Source organism: Ursus maritimus, unplaced genomic scaffold (assembly GCF_017311325.1).
Source record: "Ursus maritimus isolate PB19 unplaced genomic scaffold, ASM1731132v1 scaffold_1, whole genome shotgun sequence".
NCBI classification, from domain to species: Eukaryota; Metazoa; Chordata; class Mammalia; order Carnivora; family Ursidae; genus Ursus; species Ursus maritimus.
This window is the reverse complement of record NW_024423343.1, coordinates 70,919,412-70,926,194: the sequence shown is the minus strand read 5'-3', so window position 1 is coordinate 70,926,194 and position 6,783 is coordinate 70,919,412. Positions and strand designations below refer to the sequence as shown.

Genomic DNA, 6,783 nt, shown 5'->3' with positions numbered 1-6,783 from the left:
GCCCAGCACACAGGGCAGTATATTTCGATTATGCGCAGCAAACAGAGCTGATTTTGCATGGATCCTTGTTCCTAGTGAACTTGGGTCATAAAGGAACTCAGATTCTCCTGGAAAGGGGCATATGTAGGAAATGTTAGAGCAGATTTACAACAAACATGGGTCAGGAGATGCTAGGAGGGGATGACGNTCTTCCTAGGGGAAAGACTTTGTAGCCTTTCTATTTGGATTTCTGGCATGTTTTCATTCCTAGGTGCGGTGGACTAGTTTCCTTACACCCCCTTCCTCTCGAAAGCAAGTTAATAAAACCCTTAGAAGCCGGTCTGGATTTTGTACCTCTCCCTGACCTCCCTCCTCCCCTTCACATGTAGTGATACTTACAGTTGGCTAAATGCACCATGCCGTTCTCTCTGCCTGGAATCCACTACCCCACCCACAGGCCCTCTCTTTCTTTAAGCTCCCCCTGTGTGAAGACTTTCCTCCCCCGCTTCTGTGGGAGCAGAGCTCACCTCTGTCTCCTGTGCATCCTCTTCCTCCTAAAACATGGCTTCCTCATTTCTCTTTACCCACAGTATGGTAGTTACTGCTCCTATATCCACCGTCCCTGCTACAGTTTTGAGCTCCGTCCTGACAAGGACCCCATGTTATTTAACTTCCACCCCCAAGGCCTAGCATGTTCTCTTTTGCTATAGGCCTAGCATCCTCTCTTTTCTCTTTAAAATGATCTATTAGCACCCATACAGAATTCAGTTGAAGGCAGAGAAGCAAGGCAAGAGAGCTGGGGTGTACCAAATACAAGGAAACAGACACTAGCTGGCACAAAAGGCGTGATTCCGTTCATTTGTGGAACTTCAGCTGACTTTGTGCAGTTGGTGAAAAATAAACCACAAAATACACAAAGGCTTGAGGTGCAGAGAAGGCAGGGTCAGGGATGACAAAGCTCCTGGTACCTCTTCCTTCCCTTCAGCTGTGACCCTCTTCTGCTGGTCTGGAATCTCCAGAATTGTTGTCAACAGCTAGTTATTCCATGTGTGTGATGCCCTGAATCCTGTTCTGAATACAACACTAGTAGGTTCCACTAATTAATTAAATTGTACTTCATAGACTTGGAGTCAGGGCTCCTGAATACAAGATGCAAATTTATGCAACATATGTAAATCACTCATGTTCTCAAATTCCATGAACAAAATCTGGTAGCCTTGAGATAAAAAAGCCCCTGCCAAGCATCATCTCTTCTAATTATTTCTTAATTCTTCCCCCCGCCCCCCCTTAGCACTGAACTAACACTTTCAGGCTTGGCAGAAACAATGAGAGTCGGTTATAAACAGGAAGTTCCTTAAGGGCAAAGACCCTCTGATCTACTTTATGTTCTCTCGTGGCTCCTAACATACTGTTGAGCACACGTAGTCTTGCATGGGGCGCACCACCACCAGCCCTAAACTGCTGAACGATGGATAATTCAGATGAACAAAAGTTGAGAGCCCTGTTTGTAAAACTTGGCATAGAAGTCCAGGAACAAGGAAGTGATGCCCTGTACAGTCTAATACATGTGGTTAAATAAATTCAAGTTAATTAAAATTAAATAAACTGAAAAATTCCGTTTTCAGAATAGCCACGTTTCAAGTGTCTGACAACCACATGTGGCTAGTGATTTCCTTGTTGGGCAACACAGATATAGAACATTTCTATTATCATAGATGTTTTATTGGACTGTGCTGGTCTAGACTTTGCTCCTCAAAGTCTAGTGTTTGGGCCATCAGTATGGCCTCCTTCTTGGAAATGCAGCATCTCAGGCCTTAACCCAGATCCCCGGCATCAGAATCTGCATTTTAACAAAATCCCCAATTCATTCCCATGCGTATCAGAGTGAGAGGCCCTGGTCTAGAGCTAAAATAGAAATCAATGGTTCTCAGATTTCAGCATGCATCCGAATCATCTGGGGAAATGATTAAACACAGCTCGCTGGGCATCAATGTGCGAGTTTCTGATTCAGTAGGTCTACTGGCTTCCTAGGGCGGCCATAACAAATTACCACAAGCTGGGTAGCTTAAGACAAAAGAAATCTATTCTCTCTTTCAATTCTGGAGGATAGAAGTCGGAAATCAAGGTGCTGGCAAGGCCATGCTCCCTCTGAACACTTCCTCAGGTAAAGAAGAATCCTTCTTTGCCTCTTCCTAGCTTCTGGTGGTTTGCGGGCAACCTTTGGTGATTCTGGGCTTGAAGCTGCCTAGCCCCAGCCTCTGCCCCCATCCTCATATGGTGTTCACCTCTTGAAGAGTCTGTCTCTTCTTCTTAAAAGGACACCAGTCATATCGCATTAAGGGTCCACTCTGCTCTAGTATAACTTCATCTTAACTTAGCTCATTGCCTCTGTGCACGGGTGTACGAGGGGTTAAAACTTCAACATATCTTGGGGGGGGGGCACAATTCAATCCATAACAGGAGTTCTAGGGTGGGACCTGAGAATCTCCACTTCCCAGGTGATGCTGATGCTGCTTCAGGGATCCCACTTTGAAGACCAGAGGTCTAAAATAGCTACAACATAGGACTACATAGAACTAAAAGTTGGATTATACTATAGAAATCACTGTGTTCAAAGAATTCTATTTTAAAGCATACTTGAAAGATTGTCATCCAGTCTGTGCGTGAATACTTCCAATGACAGGGTTCTCATTACCAGCCGAGCAGCCTTCTCCACAGCTATTCCTGTGAAAATTCACACCCTTTGAACTTTCTAAATATCTGATATATCTAGATATATCTAGATATCTGATAGCAGCTGAAAGTCTCAATATTATACTCTACGTTTCCTCTGTGTGACAGAATTCTCAGAATCCTCAAGATTCTGGCTTGCTCCTAAAGGCACACTTGTTAAGGTTCATACGGGTGATAATGATGCCTCCCCCTGTTACAAATTAGAAGCAGACACTGGAATCCAACAGATGAAGAGCAAAAGGTCAGCTTTATTTCCAGTAAACATACAATGGAGAGCAGAGCTCGGACCTTGACTACAACCAGCCTTCCTCACAACCCCATCTAGTTGGACTTATCGGACATAGATACAGAGAAGCAGGACAATTGAATCCATAGCACTCTGCAAGGTTTTGAGGGTAAGAGTTACAGCTATTACAGCTATTAGCTATTACAGCTAAAGAAAGGCTCCACCACTAAAAGAAGAAAGGTTTTCCTAAAAGAGAAAGGAAACTACGTCGCTTCTCCTCTCCCAAACCCATCCATCAAACAAGACAGCCTTCTCCTCTGGTTACCAATCTACCACCCACTCCCACTACTTTCTCCCTTGCAAATATAACCCCAATGTTATTTATAAAAGCCCCCTCTCCCCATGCTGCCTAAATGGCTCAGGAAGTTGATCCTATTCTCAACTCAAGCCTATCATAGTACCTCTAATCCCCTTGTAGGTGACGGGCTCGAGTTCAGGCTTCAGCCAATCAGTGCACGGTATTATTCTAGAGCTTACTGTTGGACCAGCAATGGGCACCTGACATGAACTAGTCTAATTAGACTGAACAAGGGGCGTCTGGGTGGTTCAGTCGTTAAGTGCCTGCCTTCGGCTCAGGGCGTGATCCCGGATCCCTGGGATGGAGCCCCACATCAGGCTCCTCCTCTGGGAGCCTGCTTCTTCCTCTCCCACTCCCCCTGCTTGTGTTCCCTCTCTCGCTGGCTGTCTCTCTCTCTGTCAAATAAATAAACAAAATCTTTAAAAAATAATTAGACTGAACAAGAACTTTTGTCCAATGGTTAGAAAAGAGATCTTTCTTTCTTTCTTTCTTTCTTTCTTTCTTTCTTCTTTTTAAGATTTTATTTATTTGACAGAGAGAGAGACAGTGAGAGAGGGAACACAGCAGGAGGAATGGAAGAGGAAGAAGCAGTCTCCCCACTGAGCAGGGAGCCCCCTCTCCAATGTAGGGCTCAATCCCAGGACCCTGGGATCATGACCTGAGCCGAAGGCAGACACCCAAGGACTGAGCCACCCAGGCACTCCGGGAAAGAGATTTTCTAATGAGGAAGCATTTTATTCCAATACTGATGGTAGCCCTCTTCTAACCATAAGAAGTTAGTCTGAAGAAAACAGTGTCCACCCAGAGGCTGGGAGAGTTCAAAGAAGAGCAGAGAACTAGATCTCCAGCTCCATTGATAACATGTTGGCTCTATCTTTGGTTTTTTGTTTTTTGGGTTTTTTTGTTTGTTTGTTTTTAATTATAAAAGAAACTAAATTTCCTTATTGTTTAACCTAGGTATATCAGTGTTTCTGTCATTTCCAGGTAAAATGATTCTTACCAATAAAATACTCAAATATTATTCCCATGGGTTAGTAAAAGTTGCCTCATGGAAACCTAAAGAAATAAGACTAAGTCTCTACCCACAAATGCTCTATTTCAATTCATTACTGCTGCTCTTAAAGTATGTGTCCTTCACCGGACAGGTTACTCCAGACGCTGTACTACGGCCAACTCCCAGAAGCCACCACAGTACCTTCCACAGAATGCACTCTCCGCAGTCACGTACTGAACAAATGCAGATGGAGACTGCATGAACATTTTCAGCGAACACATAGCAGTTGTCATATTAAGTTCAGATAAACGGAAACACCTAGAACATTTTATATATAAGTTGATGTCAAAGCTGCCTGTCTCCACCCTGTATCTGAGCAGTTCCATGTGTAGGGAGTTTGCTTTTTAACATTTTTACTGAAAGGCCTTGATATTTATGGCTATTCAGTTATATCTCGGAGATCCCAGCTGAGTTGATTGCCGTTCAGTTGAGATCATTTTTTAATTGTGGTTTCATCATTTGTCATGTCAGCTATTCTCCCTATTTTGGTATCAACTTCAGAAAAGATAGACATTCCTTCTCGATCTTCAGATGAATCAAATAGCAAACAGCATTGACTGAAACAGCAGCAATAAGAGAAGAGCGTTCATGGGAGTGCTTGCCGGAAGCAGCCGCTCTAGCCCTCTCTGAGCATTCCTGACTTGGCAGGTAAATTAAAAACTCCTGCCTTTCCAGAAATGGCTGGTTCATAACTTCTGCCACTTCTAGTCCATGCCCTCTACCTGCACCCATGATTGGTGATTAGTGAATTGTGGAGAAATTGCCTGAAAATGTCTGCCTGCATCCTCTCTGAGTTCTTTGAAGTCGCCTCTGTTCTAGAAAACTCTTCTCCTCCACCAAACACTGAGCTGTCTCCTTGCGGGGAGGCCTGCAGTGGCCCAGTCATCCATGACCAGATAGGGTTGAAATATCAGGAATTGTTAGGGGACAGCAGTGTTCTTCTGTCCGTTTTACCCAAAACAAGGGCTTAGGTTTTTTTTCTCTTTGGGGTTGATACCTACATGTATTTATCCATTGCTTCTGATTCCAGATAGGTAGGAGCAATTTGTTATGAACTTCCTGTTCCCAAACAAAGCTCAATTAAATATGTTTGTTTGTTTGTTTGTTTAGTTTTTAAGTAATCTCTACACCCAACGTGGGGCTCGAACTCACGACCTTGAGATCAGGAGTTTCGTGCTCTACCAACTGAGCCAGCCAGGTACCCCAAACAAAGCTCAGTATTAAGCAACATTCTACATTTGATTGTTCAAGGACACTAATTCCATCCTGACGGCTGTACCCTCATGACCTAATTACCACCCGAAGCCCCATATTTTAATACTATCACACTGGGGATTAGGGTTTCAACATATGAATTTTGGAGAGTACACAAACACTCAGTCTATAGCAATTATTACGCTCTTTTAAAAACTTGTGAATTATCTGCTGTTTAGTGAAATCTAGATGAGTATTAAAAGGAATCAGCCTTCAAGTAAAATATTTGTATTTTCCATGATTCCCACTTTTCCCCCTTTCTGATAATCAAACCACTTCTCCATATCATCTCTTCTGAAGCCACTCCCATGAACCACCATCCCTCTGAGATTTCTGTGGCTGTCAAATGGCACTTGGATTTCCTTCAGTCCCATGGAATGTAATTCCCAAGGTCCAGAGACTTGAATTCATAGAAACCAAACAGATGAACTCTTACCAGATCTTGTCTCTTGAGAAAATTAAAACAAACTGTAGCAATTGTCACTCCAAGTTGTCAACCGTCTATGAGAAATTCAGAGATCCATGGTTGGTAACAATTTGTTACTTTGCAGGCCATCGGGCTCTGACCCACTCTCATGATGGTAAGTGGCACTAGTTTGCCTAGCTGGTGACAGCCTTGTCATCCGCCCAACATCCCCATCTCAACTGTGTGTTCTGTATGTACTCTTCATCTCATCATGGTGATTACAGCTGTTCTGTCTTTGTGAAAAAGAGGCTGAAAAAAAGTGATTTCTTGTTGTTATGATGGAAGTAAACAAGGTCTAATGAAAAGATGGCATTCTTGAGTTTAAACGTTTAGAGAGGTCTTGAGTCAAATGCCAGTGAACTCGTGCACTTTGGTGGCATGATGGTTTATTGAAATATTGATTTGTATCGTCCTCTCTATTTTTCTCTTCTCCCTCCATTTCAAGAAGATAGGTGGGCCATTGATTGGCTGAATCTGAAGCTGTTTCAGAATAACTGTGTTTCGTATCTTCTGGGAAAAGCTGAGCATGTTGAAAAGGTTACACTAGGAGTTTGAGAGAAAGATCAGAGAGGAAAAAGAAAGAGATTTTCCCCAGACAGAGAAGGGTCAGGATTTGATGGATCTGTGATGCCCTTTACCAGGAGAAGTAGCAAGAGCCTCACTGAATTCTGCTGCAAAAGAGAGCACCTGGCTTCTATGAACCATCTGGGGTG

The 6,783-nt window shown here is 43.3% G+C and overlaps 1 non-coding gene across 1 annotated transcript; it reads right to left on the bottom strand.

The window, feature by feature from the left end:
* Positions 1 to 5,477: 5,477 nt before the first annotated feature.
* Positions 5,478 to 5,550, bottom strand: TRNAR-CCU. The gene has a single exon. It is a non-coding gene; the product is annotated as a tRNA-Arg (tRNA).
* Between the last annotated feature and the right edge of the window lie 1,233 nt (positions 5,551 to 6,783).